Below are 26,713 nucleotides of genomic sequence, written 5' to 3'. Positions count from 1 at the left end.
GAACTATTAGCTAATATGATCATCAAAGGTAGAAGAAGGATTTGTGATCTGACAGGACAAGAACCTGAAACCCTGTTTGTACCTATAGCACAGAATTATTTAGATTGGCTTTTAGCAACATCAGAAACATTTCAAATCGCTTTAGCCGAATATCCAGGTACTGTAACCAATAACTATCCTTCCACGAAAATTTTGCCGCTTTTACAAAATCAGGACTTTGAAGACATCCCTTATAGATCAGAAGTACCAGTTGAAGGGCTTACAGTATTTACTGATGCTGGTAGAAAATCGAAACGAGCTGCTATTGCTTGGTATGACAATAATCAATGGAATCATCAACTTCTTACAGGTCATACCGCCGACTCTTTACAAACCTTCGAGCTGAGAGCGGTGTTATGGGCCTTTCAACGCTGGCCCGACAAACCTCTAAATGTAATTTCAGATTCGCTCTACGTAGTAGGAACGGTACAGCGCCTAGAACGCGCTATGATCAAATCACTGAAGAATAACACCTTATATATGTTATTAATGCAACTTTTATTTTTATTGAATCAACGCACTAAACACTATTTTGTGACACATATTCGTAGCCATCAATTTGATCAAGGCTTGTCGATTGGAAACAACATAGCCGACAAGTTGGTTGCTACCATCTGGAAAAATCAAAATATTAACCTGTTTGAGCAGGCCCGTTTATCTCATGAATTTTTACCTCAATCTGCAAAAGTATTGGCGAAACAATATTTGATTTAAAACTATCAATCATCAGATGCCCGAGGCATCGTCCAATCCTGTCCTGCCTGCCAAAAATCAGGATTCGGTTTAGGTCTTGGGGTCAACCCTCGAGGTCTGGGAGCCCTACAATTATGGCAAATGGATGTCACCCACATCACAGAGTTTGGACAGCAAAAATATGTACACGTTAGCATTGATACTTATTCGCATGCAATCTGGGCCACTGCTCAAACAGGGGAAACAGCCAAACATGTTGTAAAACATCTGTGTGCAGCCATCGCTGCTTTGGGGATTCCTCAAGAGATAAAAACAGATAATGGTCCTGCATATATCTCTAAGACATTCGAACATTTCTGCCACTTGTGGGGCATTCGCAGAATCACAGGCATACCACACTCTCCTACAGGACAGGCGATCGTAGAACGCGCACATGCTACGTTAAAATCGCTGTTGCAAAAACAAAAGGGGGGAGAAATAGCCCCTGCTGAACGTCTTGCAAAAGCGATTTATTATTTACGGTTAACAGGGGACTGTGAATCTCCTCCAATTGTTATACACCATATGTCATTTCAATCGGGAATACAGAAGATCGATTCAGTATCGGTAAAAGTACGATATCGTGACTTAAAAACTGGAGAATGGAAGGGTCCTGCAGAAATTAAGATGACAGGTCGAGGATATGTTTGTGTTTTGACAGACGAAGGTCCGAGGTGCGTGCCTAGCCGCTGGGTGAAACCATGGAGAGAAGAGTCGGGACCACAACAGGAGTTACCATGATAGGTTTTCTCACGTCATTCCTCTCCATCATTGGTAGTGGTCACTCATGGATTTCAGTACAACCACGTACAAATGTTTGGGTAACTCTAGCTAATAAAACAGGGCAAGATTCAATCTGTTTAGCGGCAGCAAATGCAGGCAACCCATTTATGACATGTTTAGTGGGGACTCCGATTGGCGGTAAAGAGTGGGAGTATGTTTGTAACTCCTCCACCATCAGGCATGCATGCAGAGATATAGCTAACGACGTCAATGATTTTGAATATTAAAAAACAAACCCACAGATCTTGAAGAAGTATTGAAAAATATTCAAAGGATTGTAAGTCAGATTTAGATTTCTGGACAGCAGATAAAACAATTGTAGAAAGACTAGCTCTTTAGGTTTTAATTCATGGTTAGCTGGGTTAGGCATTTCAGGTTGGGGAAAAGATCTAATTATCCATGGGTTTATATTATTATTGGGATTATTATTATTAACTATACTTATATTAAGATGTGTTTTTAAATATTTCATGAAAGCCGTGGAGCGTATGATGAATGGAGTCTGGATTGCTCAAAAACAAAAAGGGGGATTTGTGGGATATCTGAAAAGCCAAGGACATGTAGTGAGCAACCCAGACTCAGACTATGTGGACTTAATCTGCATTTAACGCAAGAGGAATTCAAGGATGCTGCAAAGGTCGACTGCGGTTTGGAAGACATGAAACAAGCAGATTAAGAGGAAGAAACTATTGGCTTGCAATGCTGAAAACAAGATATGGGAGAAGCGGGCGGTGCGTGTGAACTATTGTTATGAACAAATCAGAATATTGCTAGTAGCGCATGAACAGCATATTGCCAAACATAGTTAACCAATTAGCGATAAGTTTATGCATGATTAGGAAGGCAAGAAACTATATTAACTAAGCTGTGTATGTAATAAACCAACATTTTGCTTGATCATATTGATCGTGTGCTGTGTCCGTGACTTCCGCGTCAGCACTTGGGGGTGTTTTGTAGCCAAGGGAGGCCAAGGGAGGGTCTCTGCCTGGATGGATCCGTCCCGGGAGCAGCCCACAACCCTTCTGTTGTGGCCCGCAGGAGAAAATGAAGGGGAAGAACAAGCTGGTGCTGCAACTGCTGGGGATCACCAAGGAGTGTGTGATGCGTGTGGATGAGAAGACCAAGGAAGTGATTCAGGAGTGGAGCCTGACCAACATCAAGCGCTGGGCAGCCTCACCCAAGAGCTTCACCCTGGTAGGGGCCAGCCCTGGTCCTCCATCCTGCCTCCCTGGTGGTGCCCCTGTGGGGGGCTGCTCTCATGCCAACCCTTCTCTTGGGTATTGCCCTGCGGTGGGACAGTCTTGCCCTCCTCCGGTGCCTCTCCTAGCCCTGGCTTCTGTTTTGGAGGCTGGCACTGGGCGCTTAGCGCATACTAGAGGGGCTTAGGATAGCCGTCAGCACCCTGCTCCAGCGCTACCCCGTGCCGTGCCGTTGCAGGATTTTGGAGATTACCAGGATGGTTACTACTCGGTGCAGACGACGGAGGGGGAGCAGATCGCCCAGCTGATTGCTGGCTACATCGACATCATCCTGAAAAAGGTGAGGATGTGCTGGGAAGGGTAGCCGGGCGCCAATAACTATCTCCTCTCCAGAGAGGGGTGCAGGGTGCCCCTTCCAGCTATCTCCAGACAGCCGTTGGCACATGGTGCTGCCATGGGGACCCCGTGGCCCTGGTATGGTGCCTGGGCTGCGGGAGGAGGGGGAGGCTGGGAGGTGTGTGCTAGCTGATGTGTTTTCTCTTTTCCTCCGCAGAAAAAGAGCAAAGACCACTTTGGACTGGAGGGGGATGAGGAGTCCACCATGCTGGAAGACTCCGTGTCTCCAAAGAAGTAAGTCCTCTAGGAGCAAGTTAGCTGCCAACCAGAAGCTGAATGGAGAGCAGGCTCCAGCTAAGCTTGCAGCACAGCGTGTCTGGAGGAAGAGCTGCCAGTCCTTCAGCAGCAGTGGTCCCGGAGAGCCTGGTGCCAGGGCAGTGGGCATCCCTTGACCTGGTATTTCTCCCCGTTTCAGGTCAACCGTCTTGCAGCAGAAGTTTAACTGTGTAGGCAAGGCAGAGCTGGGCTCGGTGGCCCTGCTAGCCGTCATGTGGACAGGGGCTGGAGGGCCAGAAAACTTCCAGGTGGGCACGATGCTGCAGGCTCAACTGCAAATCACCAGTGGCCAGATGCACCGAGGGCACATGCCTCCCATGGTAAGCTATCCCCACACCCACTGTAGGGCACAGACTCCGAGAGGTGCCCATCAGGCTCACGTAGACCCATCCATTTGGGTCCGTGGCCAGGCATTTGCTTGCTGTGAAGAGCAGGGGCTCTGTGCCACTGGCCTCGTGTGCTTGCTGGCCTGGCTGAGCTGGCATCCTCCTGCAAACTTGAGCTCCACCCTGGCCTTTTTCCCCAGGCCAGCAGCCGCAGCCTCTCCCTTCAGGTTGTGCCACCCCAAGCTGCTGTGCCCAGCCAGCCCCACCAGTGCCATGGTTTGCAGCAGAGCCCTGTGCCTGGTGTTGGTGTTGTTCTTGCACACACACCCCCCCCACACACCCCGCATCCTTTTCTGCAGCCGGAGAAGCATTTAAAAAGGTCCCTCTGCATCTGCTCCCTAAGAGTTGCCCAACTGTGGTACTCACTCATACCCATCCTGGGCAGACGCTTTGCAGTGGGCTGGGGCATTTCCCAGGGGGAGGTGCAGAGGGGAGACCCCTTTTTTGCTGGGTGCACCCCCCTTTTGCAGAGGCACTTGCCTAGATCGCTGTCATCAACAGTATGTTACATCACGTTGTGGGGGGGTGCATGAGCTGAATATTTGAGCCTGGACATGGAGCCCCTGGCATACCTCAGTCTGTCCCTGTGTTGCAGACTTCAGCCCAGCAAGCCCTGACCGTCGCCATCAACTCCAGCATGCAGGCTGTGCACGCAGCCCAGGCCACGCTGGATGACTTTGAGACCTTGCCACCCCTCGGGCAGGATGCTGTGAGTGCCAGGTGAAGAGGGGGTGCTGAGGGGAACCTCGCTGGAGGTTGCTGGCCAGGCTAGGAGAGGTGTCAGCAGCTCCTGGGAAGATCTGCTGCCTGCAAAGAGGTGGGGTTGTATCCAGCTTTGGGGGCAGGAGCGGAGGGGGGTGCTTGGTCACGTTGCTTGGTCAGGATGGGCTGGGGAGTTTTGGGTGGTGACAGCTCTTCCTTCCCTCTTTCTTGTCTCCTCTCTCCTGCATCATTCTGTGTGAGCATGGGTGCAGCTCCCCACCTCCACCATAACCTCCTGACCTTGTTCTCCCAATTTCAGGCGTCCAAAGCTTGGTGCAAAAACAAGATGGATGAGTCGAAGCATGAGATCCACTCCCAAGTGGATGCTATCACTGCTGGCACAGCCTCGGTGGTCAACCTCACTGCAGGTATGTGGAGGGTTGAAGAGGGATGCCCCTGTTTCTGGAGAAGGCTTGGTCTCTCTTGTCTGGCTGAAGGTCATATCTCCTGCCCTCCATCAGAGACTGGAGGAGCCAGCCTGCCCTAGCTAGAGCTAAATCAGCCCTGACTGCTGCTAATGTGCCTGTAGAGCCGGCTGTGCCCCTGCAGCTCACCCTGCCTTTACATCCCCCAACATCCCTGCCTATGCCCAGCCCAGCCCTTCCTCCCAGTCCTTGGCTGACCTGCCATCCTCTGAACCAGGAGCGTGTTGTCCAGTCCCTGCTATAGTTCCAGGCACAGCTGCGGCACCGTGCAGCTCTCCTTCCCCAGGCCCTCCTGCCCAAACTCAGCCAATGCGACCGTCTTTCAGGCTTAGGAGCCAGGGCACCTCTCCCCCTGCTCCTGGGAAGGAGGACCATATCAGTGACAGGTGCGGGGATGTTCTTGGAGCATCACTGAAGCACATCCCGTCCTGACTTGTCTCCTCCCTGTACAGGGGATCCAGCGGACGCGGACTACGCTGCCGTGGGCTGTGCTGTCACCACCATTTCTTCCAACCTGATGGAGATGTCCAAGGGCATGAAGCTGCTGGCTGCGCTGATGGAGGAGGAGGGAGGGAATGGGCGGCAGCTTCTGCAGGCAGCCAAGAACCTGGCGAGCGCTGTTTCAGGCCTGCTGAAAATGGCGCAGCCTGCCAGTGCTGAGGTGGGGGACAGGAGGGGCTGTGAGGCCAAGAGGCGGGTGGAAGCCAAGGAGAACCATTGGGAGAGTTTTTAGGGCTTGCTCATGAGCCTGGTGTTGCTTTTCCCTCGTTCCTTGCAGCCTCGCCAGAATCTCCTGCAGGCTGCCAGCCTCGTGGGCCAGACCAGCGGGGAGCTGCTGCAGCAGATTGGGGAGAGTGACGCCAACCCTCCGTTCCAGGTGAGTGCACCTGGTGGCACCCAAGGACACCTGCTCCCTAAAACCATCAGCCTTTGCACAGGACTGGCAGGAGGGCTCCAGGCCAAAGCTTGGCCCGGTGCATGGCGGTAACTTTGCTGAGGGAAGGGACAGGCCATTGCCCATCTCTGGCCCTAGAGCCGCTGTGATATAACGCCTCTTATCTTGTGGATTCCCATGTAGATCCCAGAAAGCCAGTGTGCTTGGATTCTGCCTGCCTCTGACCCAAAGATGGTAAAAGGGGGCTGTAGGCATGGCTTGGTGGTCCCTGCCCTCTCTGATGTGAGGAGTGCTCCTCTGGGGACGATCAGCTGAACTCTTTGGAGAAGAGCTCTTGTCAAAAATCTGCTTTTCTGGTGGTCAGCTCTCAGAAGTCCATGCACTTGGGTCGCTGCTCAGATGAGTGCTGCCCCAGGAATCCTCCCTCGCAGCTGCCTCGGCTCCTGCCTGCCGCCCCCTGCCCTGCCCATGGTCGGGAGCTGCCTGTCTGCCCCCCATCTGGGAACCAGGGTGGCTGGAGCCTCGTGGGATGGTTTTTTGTTTGTTTGTTTTGTTTGCAGCCACACGGCCTCAACACAAGCAGAAAAGCCTGGACAGAGAGCCAAGGGGAGCAGAAAAGCTAGTGCCAGGGCAGAGGGCTATGCACAGCCAGGCAGCAGTGTCGGGACAGGGCAGCCCCAAGGGGTGGATTTAGGACCTGAAAGACAATTTGCATACATGTGGGGTGCTCTGCCCTGCAGCTGCCAGACCCGAGTGTATCTGCTTCCCTCCCTGGGCCTCTCTGGTGGAGTGGCCACTTCTTTGCTGCAGTCAGATGCTGCGGTCTGGGGACTCTGGAGTTGGGTGCATGTGCTCTCCAGCCTCTCCTCCTGTCTGGAAGGGTGATGGTTTGCAACGGGAGTAGTCTTGGCTTGCAGGAGGTGAGGGGATGCTGTGACGTTTTTGGCTTGGTGGCTGGAGGCTTAGCTGCTGCGGAGTGCGGGGCCACTCACTGCGGGTTTGGGTCTGGTGCCTGGTGGGGAAGCAGTTTGCTGTGTGCTGGTCGCTGCATGTTGTGTGCTGGCAGGGTGGCCCCGTGCCTTCCCTGCTGCCCCTGGGGGAGAGGAGGCTGGTTGCTGTGTTGTACCCCTCCTTTAGCCCTGGGAATGACAGCAGAGATGTAGCCTGTCACTAAAGAGCTAGAAAATAGCTGGTATGCCTGCAGTACAGGTGACTGGTGTGGGCAGCAGCTCCTGCTCACCTCTTGCTGGTGGGGTGAGCCTATGGGTGGGCGGTGCCATGGGACAGCACTGGACGCTGCCCACAGTGCAGCTGTGCCCATGGCCGGCTTGTGCCTGCTGTTTGGCCAGAGCCCTGCACGGGGTGCGAAGCTGGGCAGTACTGGCGGTGCCTCACAGCAGGTTGTAACTGTGATACAGTCAGGGACTTGGTGCGGGTCGTTGCCTGGGGAGTGGGCAGTGAGCAGGTCATGGGTGTTGGAGTGATGCTGAGTGTTGCCTGAGCTGCTCTGGGCGGTGGTCATGGCAGCCTCCTGGTGCAAGGAGTTGCTGTGGTGCAGGCTGCGGCTGGAAGTCAGGTTACAACCTTGCCGCTGGCTGTTGCATGCGGTAGGGGTGGGTTCAAGGTGTTGCCAGCTACTCCAGGTGTTCGGTGCTGCTGGTGCTGGGCTGGGGTGGATAAAAGCCCCCCCCCCCCAGCTGCTGGTGCTCCCACTGCTACTCCCGTGTTGACCCTCTCAGTCCCCCCCCCAGGACATGCTCATGCAGCTGGTGAAGGCAGTGGCTAGTGCCACTGCTGCGCTGGTGCTCAAAAAACGGAGGACTCGGTGCTGCAGACACAGGTGATCACTGCTGCCACCCAGTGCGCCCTCTCCACCTCCCAGCTGGTGGCCTGCACCAAGGTAAGCAGCATTAACCCTTGCCTTGGCATGGCTGCAAGCATCACCTGGGTGGTGGCAGCTCTAGCTGGTGGGGTTGTAGGTGTGCCAGGACCACGTGTCCTCAGGTGGGATGTTAGGGGTCTGGCACCAGAAGCATGGCTGCCTCAGGCATTTGCCACTCCCAAACGCCGAATATCCTCTTTCGAGGAGCAGAAGTTGGGGACAGTTGTCCCTGCACGGCTCCTACAAGGAGCACGCCACACTCACTGCCCAGCCTTTCCTCCTCCCCTGCAGGTAGTGGCTCCCACAATCTGCTCCCCAGTCTGCCAGGAGCAGCTGATCGAGGCTGGCAAGTTGGTGGCCAAGTTGGCGGAGGGCTGCATGGAGGCCTCCAAGGTGGCCACCAGCGATGACCAGCTCCTGAAGCAGGTGGGGGTGGCAGCCACAGCCGTCACCCAGACCCTGAACAACCTGCTGCAGCATATCAAGCAGAATGCCATGGGTGGGCAGCCCATCGGGCGCTATGACCAGGCCACCGACACCATCCTCAGCGTCACCGAGAACATATTCAGCTCCATGGGTGACGTGGGTAAGAGCGGCTGATGGTACCTGGGGTAGAGCTGATGGTGGGTGGGGAGGTATCAGGGAGCCCGTGGGACTTGCTAATGGGCTACCCTTCCTTTCTTTCCCAGGGGAAACTGTGCGTCAGGCTTATATTCTGGCCCAGGCCACCTCTGACCTTGTCAACGCCATCAAAGCTGATGTGGAGGGAGAAATGGACCTGGAGAACTCACACAAGCTGCTGAGTGCGGCCAAGATCCTGGCTGATGCCACCGCCAAGATGGTGGAGGCTGCGAAGGTTCATGGTGTGCAGGAGGATGGGTGCTGGCTCTGGCCCCCGTCCGATGCCATTGGCTCGGTACTGCGGAGGGGATGAGCAGCCTCTGGGTCGGGGAGCAGTTCCCAGAGTAAGGTCCTGCACTGAGCCAACAACCTGTGTAATGGAGTGGGGCTCCTCCTGAAGCTGCGGGTGGTAGCAGAGGAGCTGTTAGCTCTCCTGCTGCTGAGCTCTCTGGAAGAGGCTTCGGTCATATCCCCAGCACTGTAAGTAGCCAGGCTGCCTTGGGGGTGTTCCCCGGCATCGGGCTGGAGCACAGCTGCTGCTGTCAGGAAGACAAAGGACCCAGTAGCCCCTGCAAGGTGTGATGGGTTTCCTGCTTTCTCCAGGGAGCCGCAGCCCACCCGGACAGCGAGGAGCAGCAGTGGCGGCTGCGCGAGGCAGCGGAGGGGCTCCGCATGGCAACCAACACTGCAGCCCAGAACGCCATCAAGAAGAAGCTTGTGCACAAGCTGGAGGTGAGACGCTGGGCAAGGGGCTGTGGAGGGCGAGCAGACATGGTCAGCAAACGAGACCCGGCTGGGAGCCCCTGTGTCCCTGAGCTTTCTGGAGGGATAAAGTCCTTTTCATGTACAGTGTCCATGCTGCATCCCGCAGAAACCTCCCCACTGCTCCCTTCCCTTGTGTGCACCGTGTTGCTTTGGGATGCTGGGCATCAAGGGTGCTGGGGATGCTCTGTTGTCACAGGTGGAGGCACGGGAGAAGAAGCTTAGGTGGAGCTGGGCCCCGGTGCATGGCAGGGAGGCTCCGAGGTAGGCTGCCCCACTGCCAGTGCTAACCCATGCCTCCCCCTGCCAGCACGCAGCCAAGCAACCCGCCACCTCTGCCACCCAGACCATTGCCGCTGCGCAGCACGCTGCCTCCTCCAACAAGAACTGCGCCGCGCAGCAGCAGCTGGTACAGAGCTGCAAGGTAAGGGCCCGGGCCTGATCCTGGCATCTCCTGCACCACCTGTCCCTTCTCCCATCAGCTGTGCCAAGGCTCTGTGCTCAGCCTCAGTGGGCAGGCAGACCTTGGGGTCCTCGTGCAGCTCCCCTGGGAGCCAGTCTTACGGTCACTGGTCCTAGATTAGATCCATGGGGAGCACCGTCTCCTCCCAGCTGAGCCTCTCCAGTGACCCTCTTCTCTGGCAGGTGGTGGCAGAGCAGATCCCAATGCTAGTGCAGGGCATGTGAGGAAGCTGGTCCCAGCCGGACAGCCCCAGCACCCAGCTGGCTCTCATTGCTGCCAGCCAGAACTTCCTGCAGGTACCTGCACTGCCTGGAGCCTCCTGCGCTGGCTCTGGCACAGGCGTTACAGCTTTCATACTGTGCTTGGCCCTCCTAAGATATCAGGAAGCCTACTGCACGTGGGCATCAGAGAGATGCTATGTGTTTGTCCCCTTCTCACGGCTTTTTCTTTTGACCTGGCAGCCCGGTGGGAAGATGGTAGCTGCAGCCAAGGCCACTGTCCCCACTATCACGGACCAAGCCTCTGCGATGCAGCTCAGCCAGTGTGCCAAGAACTTGGCCGCGGATCTGGCTGAGCTCCGCACGGCCACCCAGAAGGTGAGAGGCTGGGTCCCGTCATGCAGCAGAACCCTGGCTACGCAGAGCAGGGTGGGGACGGCAGGGCAATGGGGAGAGCCCGATGGCAGGTCACAGTCTCTGCTGCGGCAGGGTGGGCTTGGTGGTCACCCCGCTCACCTTCCCTTCTCCCCATCGCAGGCTCAGGAGGCGCGCAGACCCCTGGAGATAGACTCCGCACTGGGTCTCGTGCAGAGCCTGGAGAGGGACTTGCAGGAAGCTAAGGCAGCTGCCCACGACAGCAAGCTCAAGCCTCTGCCGGGAGAGACAGTGAGGGCGTGGGGAAGGGTGGCGTGGGATGGGTGCTGGGGCAGGGGAGCCACCGGGGTGGAGGCTGGAGGTGCAGCCCACCAGCACGTCCCCACTCATCCCCCCGCAGATGGAGAAGTGTGCCCAAGACCTGGGGAACAGCATGAAAGCTGTCAGCTCTGCCATTGCTCACCTCCTGGGAGAGGTGGCCCAGGGCAATGAGAGCTACACAGGTACTGGCCTCTGCACCGGGGCTGGGAGAGAGGAGGGGGCTGCACCAGCAGCGACTGACCTCTCCACCCCCCCCCAGGGATTGCTGCCCGAGAGGCGGCTCAGGCCCTGCACTCGCTCAGCCAGGCCGCCCGTGGTGTGGCAGCCAGCACCTCTGACCCGCAGGTGCAGAGTGCCATGCTGGAGTGCGCTGGCGATGTCATGGATAAAGCCAACAATCTCATTGAGGAGGCGTGGAAAGCGGTGGCAAAGCCCAGTGACCTGGAGAGCCAGCAGCACCTGGCTCAGGTGGGGGGAGCCCCAGTGCTCCCTGCCAGCCCACAGGAAGGGCATGGGGCTGGCCAGGGGACGGTGACCGCTCTTTGCTTCTCCGCAGGTGGCCAAGGTGGTGTCGCAGGCCCTGAGTCGCTGTGTCAACTGCCTGCCAGGACAGCGGGACATGGACGCTGCCATCTGCATGGTGGGAGAGGCCAGCAAGAGGCTGCTTATGGATTCGGTGAGCTGAGCTGGGGTGGGAGGGGAAGGGGGGGAAGCCTTGTAGGGATGCAAACTGGTCTGTCCACACTGGGTTCCTCTCTAGCGTGTCCCTAAGCAGGTGCCAAATCTTCATCCTCCATCTCCATCCTCTTCACCGCCTCTCCTAACCCCTCTCCCTGCCTCCAGTTCCCTCCCAGCACTAAGAGCTTCCAGGAGGCGCAGAGCCAGCTGAACCGGGCGGCCGCGGGGCTCAACCAGTCTGCCAACGAGCTGGTGCAGGCGTCGCGTGGCACCCCTCAAGACCTGGCCACGTCCTCTGGCAAATTTGGGCAGGACTTCAATGAGTTCCTGCAGGCGGGAGTGGAGATGGCCAGCCAGTCCCCGGTGAGAGCAAATACCCATTGGGGGATCCTGGGTATGGTGAGAGGTTTGGGGTGCCTGGGAAGGCAGCTGACTGCAGGCAGGGTGGCTGGGCAGCGGTGGTTAGGGTGGCTGTGGACAGCGCAGATGGTGAGATGGGGGTCTGGGGCTGTGCAAAACCACAGCAGCAGGGGGAAAGTGGCTTGGGTTGGTTCAGTGAGCATTGCTGCCATATCCTTGCTGTTGGCAGACAAGTTGTTATGAAGGGAACTGGCTCAGCTTGGAAACCACTGGAGAAGACTCAGGGTTGGTGTGGAGCTTGGAAACCTGTTGCAGGTAACTCTTCTTGGCTCCTTGCAGAATAAGGAAGACCGGGTGCAGGTGGCGTCGAACTTGAAGAGCATCTCCATGTCCTCCAGTAAGCTGCTGCTGGCTGCAAAGGCACTCTCTGCCGACCCTGCAGCTCCCAACCTCAAGAATCAGCTGGTGGCAGTGGCATGGTAGGAGGAACCGCTCCCTGTGAGCTGTTTGCTGTAGCAGTGGGGCCAGGTGACGGAGCCAGCGTTGATCCATGGGTCTCTCTCCCCGTCCCTGGCAGGGCCATGACCAACAGCATTAACCAGCTGATCACCATGTGCACCCAGTAGGCGCCAGGCCAGAAGGAGTGCGACAATGCCCTGTGGGAGCTGGAGGTGAGAAACCACATCTCATCAAGACAGTGGAGGGGCTGAGATGGCTGGGTGCTGAGATGGTGAGGAGGGGGCAGCTGTGCTCCGCTGCGAGGGGCGGGAGGGAGCGAAGAAGAGGTGCAAGCGGAGAGCATGGACCCTTCCCCTGGATGTGACAGCCACGTCCCTGCAGACAGTGAAGGAGCTGTTGGAGAACCCCACCCAGACTGTCAACGACATGTCCTACTTCAACTGCCTCGACAGCATCATGGAGAACTCCAAGGTGAGCCCTGAGCTGGGGGTGGAGGTTTGGGGAAGGATGGGAAGGTTTGGGAAGGATGTGGGGACAAAAGGAAAGGTAGTTCCTCCCCTGTTGATGAAGCACAGTGAGCTCTGAGCCTGGGAGCACTGCAGGAGTGGGAGGTGGTCTCTAACTGGTGCGTGGTGTGTCCTGCAGGTGCTGGATGAGTCCATGGCTGGCATCTCCCAGAATGCCAAGAACAGCAAACTGCCCGAGTTCGGCGAGTCTATCAGTGCTGCCTCCAAAGCTCTCTGTGGGCTGACGGAGGCAGCTGCCCAGGTGAGATGCACTCAGTCCCAGCCCTGAGCGTTACACCTGGTGCATAGTTGCCATATACACCCCTCCCCTGCCCCTCCAAGCCTGGCCCCATGGGACGGTGCCTGCTCTGAGCCTCCCCACTGCATGCAAGCTCTCACTGCCTCTCTCATGCTCCCAGGCTGCCTACCTCGTGGGGGTCTCGGACCCCAACAGCCAGGCTGGACAGCAGGGCTTGGTAGACCCCACTCAGTTTGCCAGAGCTAACCAAGCCATCCAGATGGCCTGCCAGAACCTGGTGGACCCTGCCTGCACCCAGTCCCAGGTGAGCATGAGGTGGGGCACTGTTATGGGCATTTTCTTGCACGAAAGGGAGTGTGAGGCTAGCGGGAGGAACTGTGTCCCAAGAGTTGGCCAAAATTATGGGTAGTGTCTTATCAGGCCCCATCAGCTGTACTGGGAACTAGCTGGCAACAGTGACAGTCCAGATGATAGGGAGCTGTATGGGCATGCAGGACCTTGACAATCCTTCTTGGGTCCCAAGAGGGACCTCTGTGGTCACTGGTGCCCTGTGTGGGGCTGGTGGGAAGGGAGAGCTGTGGGGATGGGGAGATGCGGTGGGTCCTGCCTCACCCTGCTCTTCCCCACAGGTGCTGTCAGCAGCCACCATTGTAGCAAAGCATACCTCGGCCCTGTACAACACCTGCCGCCTGGCCTCCTCCCACACTGCCAACCCTGTGGCCAAGCGCCAGTTTGTCCAGTCAGCCAAGGAGGTGGCCAACAGCACGGCCAACCTGGTGAAGACCATCAAGGTGCGGTCTCCCTGCTGGGGCGCTGTGGTGTGGATGGGATTTGGGGCATAGTGGGGGCTGGATAACTGCCCCAGTCTCTCTATGCCAGGTCCTGGATGGCACGTTCAACAAGGAGAACCGGGAGCGGTGCCACACTGCCACCACCCCTCTCATAGAGGCCATGGATAACCTGACGGCCTTTGCCTCCACCCCAGAGTTTGCCACCATTCCTGCCCAGGTCAGCCTGGAGGTAGGATGCTGCAGGGGCAGGGAAGGGCTGTGACGGGGGCTGCTGAAGGGTGGGGAGGAGCTGTGTCTCCCCCTGAGCTTGGGATGGGGCCCCAGTGCAGGGCTGGAGCTTGGGGGGGGGTGTGATGGGGAGGTGACAGCAAGCCTTGGGCTTCAAGGGGCTGCTCCGGGGTGAGGGTCATAGGAGAGGGAGGGGGTAACTTCCCACACACAGTCCCTCGTCTGTGTCACCAGCCCATCGTCTCCCTGTGCAGGGGTGCAGAGCCATGGAGCCCATTATCTCTTCGGCCAAGACCATGCTGGAGAGCTCTGCTGGCCTCATCCAGACTGCCCGCTCTCTGGCTGTCAACCCCAAGGACCCGCCACAGTGGTCAGTGCTGGCTAGCCACTCTCGCACTGTCTCAGACTCCATCAAGAAGTTGATCACCAACATGAGGTGAGGCAAGTCCTGCCCGCTTGGCCATGGCCCTGTCCCTACTGGTGGGTACCCCTGCTCAGGCTTACTCCAAGTGAGCATCCCCAGGGATGTTTTGGCTCATCTTCTCCTCAGCCGCTGCCGGGGGGACACAAGGGATGGGATGGAAGATGCCATCCCTTGTCTTGTACGGGAGCTGCTCCTCCAGCCCTGGCACAGGTTGATGGGGACGTGTGTTGGTATGCCTGGGCTCTGACACCAGGTTGCCCCCAGCCCAGAAGAAGGGGTCCTGCCCCTCACCAGCACCATCTGAGGCCAGGGCGAAGGGATGGCATAGTGCCTGCCAGTGCTGGGCTGATCTGTCTGTCACACAGGGACAAAGCTCCGGGACAGTGGGAGTGTGATGAGGCCATCGAGGTGCTGAACAGATGCATGCGGGAAGTGGACCCTTGCTGCCATCAGCCAGCAGCTGGCCCCCTGAGAAGTTATCTCCCAGGAGGTGGGTTGGGGACACGCTGCTGCAAGCTCAACTGGGGCAGGTGTCTCCCCCTGGCTCCCAGCAGCGCGCAGTGACCCCAGCCCCACTGCAGCCTCACGCGACACCCTCTTTGCGACAGGCTTTGCACAACCAGATGATCACGGCTGTTCAGGAGATCAGCAACCTGATTGAGCCCATGGCCAGCGTGGCACAGGCTGAGGCCTCACAGCTGGGGCACAAGGTAATGTGGGGACAGGGATGGGGAGCTGCTGATGAGGCGCTCAGTGCATGTGGAGGAGCTCACAGTGGGAGGAGAGACGCGAGGCAGCTGGGGCTGGAAGCTGCTGGCGCTGACGCTGCTCTTCCCTAGGTGTCCCAGATGGCTCAGTACTCTGAGCCTCTCATTATAGCGGCTATCAGCGCTGCCTCCAAAACACCCAACCACCAGCAGCAGATGAACCTCCTGGACCAGACCAAAACGCTGGCCGAGTCCGCCCTGTAGATGCTGTATACAGCCAAGGAGGCCGGTGGGAATCCGAAGGTGAGCAGGAGGAGCACATGTCAACAGCATGCTCCCCTTCACACGTGGGTGCCACGTGAGAGGCTTGGCCACGTGCCACACATGCGTATGCCAGACACAGAAACCTGGCCGGGGCTGCCGTAAGTGTGCAGCATCCCTGGTGGGAGGGGAGCTGCTGCCTGCTTTCCCTCACTCTGGCTCATCCTTGCAGCAAGCTGCCCACACCCAGGAGGCTCTGGAGGAGGCCAGGCAAATGATGAAGGAAGCGGTGGAGGACCTGACCACCACCCTGAATGAGGCAGCCAGCGCTGCAGGTGTCGTGGGGGGCATGGTGGACTCCATCACCCAGGTCATCAACCAGGTGAGGGGAGCATGGAGAGGACCTGGCTAGGGCTGAGTGTGGAGGAGAGGAAGAGCCAGTCAAACCCTACAAGGTCTCTGGGCTGAGGCTGGAGCCAGACTCTCCTGATGGTCTCTTGCAGCTGGACGAAGGGCCGATGGGCGAGCCAGAGGGGACCTTTGTGGACTACCAGACCACGATGGTGAAGACGGCCAAGGCCATCACAGTGACCGTGCAGGAGATGGTGGGTGCGAGCAAGCCTGTCACCATAGAAAGTGGGCCTGCCACCCAGGCAGGGCAACCACCCTCCTTGCTTGCCTGTCCCAGCATAGGGCCCCTCCATCTCCTGCTCTTCTTCCATCGGCAGGTCACCAAATCCACCACCAACCCAGATAAGCTGGGCATACTGGCCAACCAGCTCACCAACAACTACGGGCAGCTGGCGCAAGAGGCCAAGCCGGCTGCACTCATCGCCGAGAATGAGGAGGTGTGAGCATGGGGTGTGCCATGGGGCAGAGCAGGATCTGCTGGGGCATGAGACCAGAGGACAGGGGCGCTTGAGCCTCCCGTCGGAGCTGGGGGCAGGCAGTATTCAGACCTCCCTTGCAACATGGTGTGGAAACGCGGAGTAAAGCCATGTTTCCTTTTTCTTCCTCCTGAGTTGGGAGGACTGGGAGAGGTGGGGGTGGCTGGTGTTTCCCAGTGGGTATCACGGATGTGAGAGCTTAGTTCCCCGCTGGCTCTCTCACATACATGTTCCCCTCCAGATTGGCTCCCACATCAAGAGCCGGGTGCAGGAGCTGGGTCATGGCTGTGCTGCCCTGGTCACTAAGGCTGGAGCCCTGCAGTGCAGCCCCAGCGATGCCTACACCAAGAAGGAGCTGATGGAGAGCATGTGCGAGGTTTCTGAGAAGGTGAGCGGCCCAGAGAGAGGTGCGATGGCGTGGTGAGGTGGGAGGGATGCTGGATTGAGCCACGTGCCCTTGGAGCCACCGTGCTGGGTTCTCCCCTGGTCCTGTTGGGCTCTGTCAGCTCTCAGCCATGCTTGCCCTGGCCTGATTCAGCTGATGGGGTGGAGGATGGATCCCCCTCTCCAGGCACTTGTAACAGCAGCTGATGCTGTGATGGGCGAGTGTGACATCCAGATGCTGCCTGCTGACATGCCGATGATGTCCTGCTAGGGAAGACTAATCTACACACTGGTGGCAGCCCAAGGCCCTCCAAATCAGCTCTTGTAGTGGTGGATGTAGCATTTGCTGTGTCTCTAGCCAGCCTGCAGCCCATGCTGGGTGATTGATCTCTCCTGTACCTTTTGCTGGCATGGTGGAAAGCATCCTGTCCGTCAGTCAATCTAAAGAGCACACTTCTGAATAACAGACAAAAATATGGCTAAAACCCTCTAGTTGATAAGGGTAGAGCAGCAATGCTTGTAAGCAAGGTTACAAAAGCAAAACAAACACTTGTTCGTAGTGCCTGGCACGTGTCTGCATGCTCAGGGCCTCCTGCAGGTCCTTCCTTTCCAAGATTGCTTTCCATCAGGAAACATGTTCTCCTATGAGTGCTTGCCCAAGTGCAGAAATTGAGTTGAGCAGTTAAAGGAATGAGCTGCAGTGTTCTGATGTCCATCGTGCAAACCGTATTCATTTGGAAACTAGCAGAGTTCAATATCTCCTGGACCCTCAAACACAATAGGTACAAGGTAAAAATATGGAAGCTAAGAAGGGGTGTCCAGACCACACGATTCCCAATTCCCCTCCTTGGTGTGAAGTGGCTTTGTCCTGGGGAGGTGTTGGAGGAGATGTGCAGTGAGGGTTGCCTGAACCTGCTCTGCTCCCCCAGTCACCCTGCTTGTACCCTGCAGGTGTCTCACGTGCTGGCAGCCCTGCAGGCTGGGAATCACGGGACACAGGCCTGCATCACAGCAGCCAGCGCCGTCTCTGGCATCATTGCTGACCTCGACACCACCATCATGTTTGCCATGGCAGGAACCCTCAACTGGGAGAACTTGGAGATCTTTGCTGACCACAGGTACCTGGGTGCCTCGCCCAGCCTCTGCTCAGCCAGAGATGGGGTGGGGGGCAGACTGTGTCCTGCAGTCTCCTGTCTTTCTGAGCTGTGGACCAGCCCCAAGGAGAGCTGCAAGTTCAGGTCATGCTGGCTCTGTTTCCCCTCCAGCTCATACGTACAGAAGGCAGGGTCTAGAGTCACTCTACACCCCAAGGAGCATGTGTGTGTAGTGGGCTGTGTCCTCTCTGACTCCCTTCTCCCTAGGGAGGGCATCTTGAAGACAGCCAAGGCGCTGGTGGAGGACACCAAAGTGCTGGTGCAGAATGCCACAGCCAGCCAGGAGAAGCTAGCCCAGGCTGCCCAGTCCTCTGTATCCACCATCACCCACCTGGCAGAGGTGGTGAAGCTGGGTGCTGCCAGCCTGGGATCTGAAGACCCAGAGACTCAGGTGGGATGGGGTGTGTGGGGTGAATGGAGGCTGCTCATAGCTTGCTTGAAGGGGCTGAGGGTTGAAGGTGTTTGTGTGGTGCTCTGGGCTGGACTCTGCGTGTATACACGTGTGCCCTGGGGTGTCCAGATTTCCAACTGCTGGGCCACACCAGCCCCAGCCTGAGTGTAACCATAGCCAAGCTGTTGCCCTGGTCTTGTTCTCCCCCAGGTGGTCCTGATCAATGCTGTGAAGGATGTGGCCAAGGCACTTGGGGACCTGATAAGTGCCACTAAGGCAGCTGCTGGCAAAGCTGGGGATGACCCTGCTGTCTACCAGCTGAAGAACTCTGCCAAGGTCTGAGCTGGACCTGATGGGAAGGAGGGGATGGGGCAGGGGGGCTGGAGAAAGAGCAGGGGGGCTTCTCTGCTTGCTTGGTGGCAGGAGGACAACTGGGGGGCAGTCAGGGCAAAGGGGGAGGAAGGGGCACATAAAAGGTGGAGCACAACATGCAGAGGAGGCATTGATGGGAGAACAAGATGAGGTGGTGTGAGTGGAGTATGGGGACGGGGCAGTTTTGGACCAAACCACGAGGGAGGGACAGGTGCTGGCAGCAGCCCAGAGCTTGCATGGGGCTTCACCTGGTGCTCTTCTCCCTTCCACAGGTGATGGTGACGAACATCACTTCCTTGCTGAAGACTGTGAAGGCCATCGAGGGCAAGGCCACGAAGGGGACGCGGGTGCTGGAGGCCACAATAGAGCACATACGCCAAGAGCTGGCAGTGAGTACAGCCACGGTGGCGCGGCTGCCATCCTGCCCACCAGCTGCCCCCACACCTCACCGCCGCTTCTCGACTCACAGGTCTTCTCCCGTGCCTCCCGCCAAGGTCTCCACCCCGGAGGACTTCATCTGTATGGCGAAAGGCATCACGATGGCCACGGCCAAAGCGGTGGCCGCTGGCAACTTGTGTTGGCAGGAGGACGTCATCACCACAGCGAACCTGAGCCACTGTGCCATTGCAGATATGCTGCGCGCCTGCAAGGTATGGCAGGGGTCAGCAGGGGCTGTGGGTCTAGCACGGGTTTGTGGGGGGCAGCATGCACCCCGCAGGGGAGGTGCCTGGATGTCAATCGGGGTTCGCTGTCTCCGGGTTTCAGGAAGCCACCTACCACCTGGAGGTGAACGGGGACGTGCGGCAGCGGGCACTGCGCTTTGGCAAGGAGTGCACCGATGGCTACCTGGAGCTGCTGGAGCATGTGCTGGTGGTGAGTGTCTCTGCCCTGGTTCCCAGGGTGGGCAGAGGCTGCCCGTGGATGCCAGGGTGCTTCCCAAACCCCCAAGGTCCTCTGGGCTCTGCACCTCCTCCCACTGAGGTCTTTGCACAGCCCCCTTCACTGCCTGTGCTGGCACAGCACATGGCTGAGCCCCTGCCATGGAAGCAGATGTCAGAGAGATGAACAGGCTCTGAGGAAAGGTATTTGGCTAACAACAGACAGAGATTAGCTGGCTGTAAACAGGTGGAGGCTGGAAATTCAACAACACAGGAGCAAAATCCTGAAGCAGCTTCCAGTGAGAGTGGTAGGAGTAAGAGACTTCAGCCAGCGGGTGAGGGGCAGTGCCCCCGATGGCAGAGGTGATGACTGCAAGTGCCAGCTGCACCCTTTTGATCCAGACTTCCTCTAGCTTAGTCCTGAGGACTTCAGCTGGCTGCTTTAATTAACTGTCCTACAAGATGAGTGTAGTTTACAAGAAGCAAATTAAGACCGGATTAACCAAGAGAGTGGTAGAAAGGATCCAGTGAAGTCCTCCCAGCAGTTTGCATTCTTGGCGAGGACACAAAGGTGGAGTCAAGGGCGCTGGAGGGATGTGCAGACCCACACCCATGGAGCTGCAAGAGCCCTCGAACTGGGGTCAGGACAAAGATTGAGGGCGAGTCAGCTCTGCAGCAGGGTTTCACTAAGCTGGTTAGAAGGGCTCGGTAAGAGAGTGCTATTCAGGTTCACCAGATAGAAGGCAGTGGAGCTCAGAATGTGGTTTCCCACAGGGAAAAAGCCCCTTTAGGCAGAGGGTAACCAACGCTGGCAGCACAAAGAGGAGGTGGGCAGGAATCAACAGCTAGAAATTGAAGCTGGGCGGAGGGGAGGTCAAAGGACGGTTTTATCCAAAGGAACCACTGGGGTACAGTTCCAAGGGGAGCAGTGAGTTTTCAGTCCTCTGCATCTAGATCAAATATCTGTCTGGAAGATGCTTTAGCCACATGTAAGTCATCGCAGCCAAGGCTGTAGTGCTAAGGAAAAATTCTCTGGCTGACCTGTTGTTAACAGATGATTGGGCTAATGACTTACTGTGGCAGTGCCCAAGGTCAGCCTACTTGCAGGAACACACTATTCTGCTGTATTTTGGGTGTAACCGTCCAGCTGCTATGTGTCATGTCTTGAATATCATACATGCGTTACATCCCCTGAAACATTCACTGGAGGTGCATCTTAGTAAGCTCATAGCTTCCAGGCTGCCTTCAGCTCCTGATAGAGATCATTCAGCAGTTTTAAACATGTCGTCAGAGCAGACAGCAGACTTAATAATGTGGCATTTTGTCTGGATGCACTTATGAGGGCAAACCGTCTGTCGCTGTGTGCCATCAGCTCGGGGACTCTGAGTCACGTGCAGCTCTAGTGAAATCCTGGATGGAGTAGCCACTGAGTGCAGGAAGGCTTGCACTGAGGGACTTGTGTCTACGAGATGTCCCAGAGGCTGTGGACACTCATCCCATCCTCGGGCAGGAGACCAGCCAGGGTCACTTGAGAAAGCATCACAGACAATGCCCAATACATACACACATGTAGTGGGGCTGGGGGATCCCACTTTCCTTCCCTGGGGAGCGCACCCCAAACAGGCCAGTGCCCCCCCCCCCCCCCCCCCCTTTTCCAGATGCTTACCTCTGCTCCTTCCCCACAGATCCTGCAGAAGCCAACTCACGAGCTGAAGCAGCAGCTGGCAGGCTACTCCAAGTGTGTGGCCAGCTCTGTCACTGAGCTCATTCAGGCAGCCGAGGCCATGAAAGGTAAGGAAAGGTCCTGCTTAAGGAGGCAGGACTAAGGACTGAGATTAGGGTGGAGGGCTCAGCAGCTGCTGGAGGAGGTAGGGCAAGTCAGAAATGAGGTTGCACGCAGGTTTAACCTGCCTCGCTTCCCGGTTTTTCTAGGGATGGAGTGGGTTGACCCAGAAGACCCCACTGTCATAGCTGAGAATGAGCTGCTGGGGGCAGCGGCTGCCATTGAAGCTGCAGCCAAGAAGCTGGAGCAGCTGAAACCAAGGGCCAAGCCCAAGGTGTAGTGGTGCTGAGCCCCATGCTCAGCTTGGGGCAGGCTGGGGCTCTCCTGCCTGGGCCTCGGCCAGACGTGAAGGGTCACACGTGGGAAGCCCCATCCAACAGCCAGTCTCTCTTCCTGCACTCCTGCCTCCCACATCCCCAGCTGGACCTTCCTCAGGCAGCCCACACCCTCCTGTACCCCATGGCCTTTAATCCAGCTCTATATGTGCCTCCCTCAGCCCCCCGCAGACATCTTCCTGCTCTGCCCCATCTGTCCCAGCACCCCTGCTTGGGACTTAAGCCCCACTTTTGCCCGCAGCAAGCAGATAAGAGCCTGAACTTCGAGGAGCAGATCCTGGAAGCTGCCAAATCCATTGCTGCAGCCACAAGTGCCCTGGTGAAGGCAGCTTCAGCAGCCCAGTGAGAATTAGTGGCCCAAGAAAAGGTAAGGCTGGAAGGGGGAAAGAAAATCTAGGGCTGTGGTGGGCTCTCCCTTCTCCTGGGGCTGCTTGCAGCCCTCGGGCCCCATGGCAAGGGGTGTGCGGGGTGGTGAGCCTCACTCCTTCTCTCCTGCCTCGCAGGTGGGCGCCATCCCTGCCAACGCAGTGGACGATGGACAGTGGTCCCAGGGACTCATTTCAGCCGTGAGTATCAAGGTCATGCCTGTGGGATGGGGGGGGGGACCCTCCTCTCGGCTCTCGGCAAAGATGAGGATGCCTTTGCACTTCTCTGTGGAAGAAGCAGCCTCTCTTCTTGCTCCCTCTCCCACCAGTTGAGAGATGGCATGGAAGCTGGTCATCCCCATCCCATGTCCCACGACCTCCTTGGGGCCGGTCCAGGCATATCCTCTCCAGGGGAGGCTCCTGCACCCCCCCTGACAGCCTCTCTCGCTGCAGGCACGCATGGTGGCTGCTGCCACCAACCACCTGTGTGAAGCTGCCAATGCAGCGGTGCAGGGCCATGCCAGCGAGGAGAAGCTTATCTCGTCAGCCAAGCAGGTGGCTGCCTCCACAGCACAGCTCCTGGTGGCCTGCAAGGTGAAGGCTGACCATGACTCAGAGGCTGTGAAGCGGCTCCAGGTGAGTCCCAGGCTGCCCTCCAGCCCCAGCTGCCTCCTCCCGGCTTCTTGAGAGATGGGTGGGAGTGGGGTGAGGGCATGTGGGACTTCAGGATGGGGCCCTCCACAGCGGAGGTGTCTCCCCAAGGCTCGTGCTCCCTGCCTGTGTGTGTCTGGGGTGCAGGCTCCAGGTAGCTCGGCCTTTACTGCTACTTTGTGCCAGACGTACGCGTGATGCTGGGCTACTGAGCCTAGGGGCATTCAGGGCTGATGAACTGGCATGGAAATACCTGAAATTTGTGCACTGGATCCCTGGCATTCGAGAGGTTAATATTTGGGGGGCATGTTTTGTAGCACTCTTAATCCTCAGAGGCCATGGCACACAAGAGGTTAATGCCCACGTCTTGGGGGGTTAACACTGGGTCCCAGTGCTGGTCCCTCAGGGCAAAGGGCTGGGGAGGGTCAGCGGGGCTGCCCCCCAGTCCCTGCCCTACAGCTCAAGATGGGAGCCAGAGCCCAGCTGGGAGCAGCAGCGCCTGAAATGGTCATGAGCGGGTGGTAGTGGCACGGCAGCAAGCCATGTAAAGGAATCCCTGCCTACAGCTTCCAGCACGCCTGGCTGCCTCTCCTGCCTGCCAGCCTGGCCTGGGGCAGGGGTTCCTTCACACCCCCCCCCAGGCAGCAGTCATGCCCTAGGGCTGGGACTTACGCTGCCACTCCCCCTCTTCCCCGCTGCAGCCTGCCGGCAATGCAGTGAAGAGAGCATCAGACAATCTGGTGAGGGCAGCACAGAAGGCAGCTGCCTTCCAGGACCACAACGAGACAGTGGTGGTAAAGGAGAAGATGGTTGGGGGAATTGCACAGGTGAGGAGTGGGGCCGCCTCTCATGGAGCAGGGGCATCTCTGGCTGCCACCGCAGCCTATGTGCACCCATCAGTGTGGGGCATGTCTCTGGAGAGCCTCAAAAAAATGCTGTGGGTGCACTCATCCCACCCAGCACCAATTAAACACCGTGGCTTCACCCTTGTCCTGCCATGTGTAGCAGCGGGCACAGCCAGTGACCGTGCACACTCCCAGGAGCATAATGCCCTGGCTTCTCCTTCATGTGGTGCCTGCGCCATCCCAGTGTCCAGGACACGCATGAAGGGCAGAGCATTGGGGAAGGGGTAGGAGCTGCCTGGTATAGGCTGCCACAGGTCCCAGTGCTGCCTCCTGGCCATGGGCTTGCAGCTGAGACCCTCCACAGGGTGTGTGGGGCCGAGCCCCGGGAGCTCGGCTGAGCCCTGGGAGCTCTGCTGCTCCCTGTTATCTCCAGTGGACTGCAGTCCCACCGTAGGGACAATAGCCCTCGTGCCTGGGGCCACGCCAGCCTAGGGAGGCTGTGGTTGTGATGGGGGGGAAGCAGCAGCCCGAGAGCCTAGCTCTGGGCTCGGCATTGCTACAGCGGAGGCCCTGGCCATCCCTGATGGAGGCAGCTGTGACCCTGGGGCACTTGCCATGCTCTCCCAGCAGATCATCGCCGCCCAAGAGGAAATGCTGCACAAGGAGCGGGAGCGGAGGAGGCACGGAACAGCAACAGCAGTACAAGTTCCTGCCCTTAGAGCTGCAGGACGAGGAGCAGAACTGAGCCCTGCGCTGCTCACCACACAGACTGCCGTCTGCCCCCCCACTCACTCCTATTTAAGATGACTCGCCTCAAGCGAAGGGGTGCCTGGGCTAGACCAGAGCTCTGCCTGCACCCAGAGTGCTGGGAACTAACCCAGCTGGCACCACACCAGCAACTCTGCTTCACGGCCCAGTCCACCTTCCCATGCATGCCCAGGGTATGGCCAGAGCACCTGGAGGGGCCCGGCTGGGGTGGGAGCTGGGGCTGCACCGGCTCAGGGCTCACCTACCAGCCCCAGGGTGGGGGGCCGGAGAGCTCCCCCATGCGGGGTATGTTTCTGTGTGCCTTCGTCATTCCTACTTGTGCTCCTTCTCTCTCCTTTGCGTGGGAGAGGAGAGGCAGGCGGCTTGCCCCCTCCTGTGTGATAGGATGCAGGGAGCTCGTTGAGCTCTTGCACAGAGCCGTCTTTCACCTCCAATGCCTTATTGCTGGCTGAATCTCCCTCCTCCTCCTCTTCCCTGGGAGGCACCAAGCCCTCCCCCCCACCTCCCATGAGCATCTTCTTCAGCCTGGGCCCCTCCTGGGAGTGACGGGGCTGGAACCTGCACTGCCTCTACTGGAGGTGGGGGGAATGTGATGGGTTTGCCCCTGGAGCGGCTCTTTGCCTTCCCACTGGGCTTTGTCCCCTCATGGCCCTAGCCAGCTCTGCCCTCTTCCTTCTTCCCAAGTGCCTGCATCGTTTTCTGCAGTATTTTTGTAACTTTTCCATTTCTCTAGTATTGAGCCTGCAGCTTTCAACATTCATTTATTAAGCTTCCCCCTTGATGTCTCCTTGGAAAGACACGTTCATCAATAACATCTGGTTTTCCTGCTTTCCATATCAACAGGACCCCCTAGGAGCAAGAGGGTGGGCAGGGGGGCCCATGGGGGAATGCTGTGTGGGTGCTTATACAGCATGGAAAATATTTGAGGCATGTCCAGCCCCAGGCGCCTGGCAGGCCAGACCCCTACTGCCAGCCATGTGCTGGCTCTCACAGGTGCTGCCAGGGGGCTACTGCTGCGTGAGGGGGCCCTGGGGATTTTGTTGCTGGGGGATTTGGGCTTCGGGGGGGACTGGACAGGCTCCTGGCCATACTCCTGCCACCAGCCGAAAATATCCCTGGGGGTGCAGGTGGGGGGAACCCCTGGTCACCAGCAGCCCACTGGTGGGGAAGCGGCAGCGTTTGGTGTGCAGCAGGGCCGGGAATGCATCTGGAACCCTCCTGGCTGCTGGCATTGAGCTCATGTCCCGAAATAGCCCCCTGGGGCCAACCTGTGTGGGCAACAGCTGCCCTGAGCATGTCCCCACCTGTTCACACCCTGTCACTCAGCAGGGGTTTGGGAAGCCCAAGCAGTGGTGGGGCAGGCAGGGATGCTGTGCGGTGGAACAGGGACATGGCTGGGCTGGCATGTGTCCCCTCTCTCTGGGACCTGTCCATGGCAGCATGAGCTACAAGCATCATGAGTAGCAAAGGCAGCATCCCGCAGCATTGCTGCCAGCGACCCCTTGTCCCCCCGCAGGCATGTCACCAGGGGTGTGGAGGGGCTGTCCCCCCTGGGATGCTCACTCCTGGCCAGGCTCCAGGATGGATTTGTGGCTCTCGCAGGCATCCCAGTCCTCCCAGCTGTCCCCTGACAATCTGCACTGGCCTGACCTGGCACCAGGCTCTCACCCAGATACCAGCTGGCACGGGGCCCCTCTGAGCAGCCAGCAAGGACAGTGAGTGGGTGCAGCACAGCAGCAGCCCCAGCCTCATCCAGGCAGCCCGGGGCCACAGGAACTCCAGCACTCCTGATGTGGGGCTGCAAGCGCACCCCCCCTCCCGCCATGTCCTCCAGGCTGGAGTACAGGCAAGGGGTGGTGGCACAAACACCAGGGGAGGGATATGGGGTGTGATTTGCCCTGGCCCCCTAAATCTCACCCACTGGAGTGAGGGGTTATTTTGGCAGGCAGGTTTGGGCAAGCACACGTAGGGGCTTGGAGCTGGGATGCTGCAGTCACAAGGCGCCAGCACCTCCGTGGGGACCCAAATCCATCCGAGCTGGAGGCGGGCAGGGAAGCCACAGACTGACTGCTCAGGGAGCCCAGGGACAGGGTGAGACACTGAGGCACGGGTTGCACCCGGGAAGTTCCTGTTAGATGGTGGGACAAACCTTTCCCCGGGAGGGGCAGTCAGACCCTGGAGTGGGGCATGGAGGGGGGGGGTCCCCATCCTTGGAGTCCTTAGTCCAGGGTGGGGCTGGGCATGGGGCAGCAATGGGAGGGATGTGCACCCACACCCCTCTGCACCCCCTTGTCTTGGAGGCCACCCCAGAGGATGGCTTTGAGGGCAGACTCATGGGCCTGGGCACCTGGATGGCCTCAACTGTGCCGGTTGGATGTGGCCCTGATGCCTGGAGCAAAGATGAGTGAGCAGCAAGGGGGAACTGCTCCTTCAGGGGGGACATTTGAGGGCTGAAGCCCTGCCTTGCCCTTCCTGGCTGCTCACACCATGCACATCATCATCTTTCCCCTGAGTGCTGAGCCCACGAAGTTGCTCTGGGCCGAAGCATCTCACAGAAAGCCATCCATCCTTGCCCAGGAATGACGGGAGATGGATCTTCCCCCTCCCCTCAGAAGCTACATGCTGGCAGTTACTGACTCTCCTTGTCCAAATATGTGCCTAATTCATCAGTATTAATAGCTGCTCTCCAGAG

The 26,713-nt window shown here is 58.0% G+C and overlaps 1 pseudogene across 1 annotated transcript in view; it reads left to right on the top strand.

Moving 5' to 3' along the window:
- Positions 1-24,060, top strand: part of LOC309601782 (talin-1-like) — a 33,758-nt pseudogene extending 9,698 nt beyond the window's left edge. The window contains exons 9-56 of the transcript in view: positions 2,593-2,748; positions 2,992-3,093; positions 3,307-3,383; positions 3,565-3,745; positions 4,407-4,520; positions 4,833-4,941; positions 5,451-5,659; positions 5,777-5,875; positions 6,077-6,127; positions 7,645-7,793; positions 8,067-8,361; positions 8,465-8,631; positions 9,000-9,128; positions 9,469-9,582; positions 9,804-9,917; positions 10,083-10,217; positions 10,377-10,505; positions 10,615-10,717; positions 10,795-11,003; positions 11,092-11,211; positions 11,379-11,576; positions 11,913-12,052; positions 12,151-12,244; positions 12,414-12,503; positions 12,678-12,800; positions 12,958-13,101; positions 13,427-13,588; positions 13,677-13,817; positions 14,071-14,252; positions 14,606-14,730; positions 14,849-14,950; positions 15,080-15,250; positions 15,441-15,590; positions 15,712-15,813; positions 15,937-16,056; positions 16,337-16,483; positions 17,431-17,597; positions 17,841-18,024; positions 18,235-18,360; positions 18,669-19,046; positions 19,162-19,269; positions 20,960-21,065; positions 21,207-21,331; positions 21,634-21,759; positions 21,896-21,958; positions 22,211-22,393; positions 23,110-23,235; positions 23,884-24,060. The product of the transcript in view is annotated as a talin-1-like (transcript). The remainder of the gene's footprint in view (positions 1-2,592; positions 2,749-2,991; positions 3,094-3,306; positions 3,384-3,564; positions 3,746-4,406; positions 4,521-4,832; positions 4,942-5,450; positions 5,660-5,776; positions 5,876-6,076; positions 6,128-7,644; positions 7,794-8,066; positions 8,362-8,464; positions 8,632-8,999; positions 9,129-9,468; positions 9,583-9,803; positions 9,918-10,082; positions 10,218-10,376; positions 10,506-10,614; positions 10,718-10,794; positions 11,004-11,091; positions 11,212-11,378; positions 11,577-11,912; positions 12,053-12,150; positions 12,245-12,413; positions 12,504-12,677; positions 12,801-12,957; positions 13,102-13,426; positions 13,589-13,676; positions 13,818-14,070; positions 14,253-14,605; positions 14,731-14,848; positions 14,951-15,079; positions 15,251-15,440; positions 15,591-15,711; positions 15,814-15,936; positions 16,057-16,336; positions 16,484-17,430; positions 17,598-17,840; positions 18,025-18,234; positions 18,361-18,668; positions 19,047-19,161; positions 19,270-20,959; positions 21,066-21,206; positions 21,332-21,633; positions 21,760-21,895; positions 21,959-22,210; positions 22,394-23,109; positions 23,236-23,883) is intronic.
- Positions 24,061-26,713: the final 2,653 nt, after the last annotated feature.

The sequence above is a fragment of the Platalea leucorodia genome (genome assembly GCF_965183815.1).
Source record: "Platalea leucorodia genome assembly, chromosome: W".
NCBI classification, from domain to species: Eukaryota; Metazoa; Chordata; class Aves; order Pelecaniformes; family Threskiornithidae; genus Platalea; species Platalea leucorodia.
Note: the sequence above shows the minus strand (reverse complement) of the source record. Positions and strands in the feature narration are given on the sequence as shown.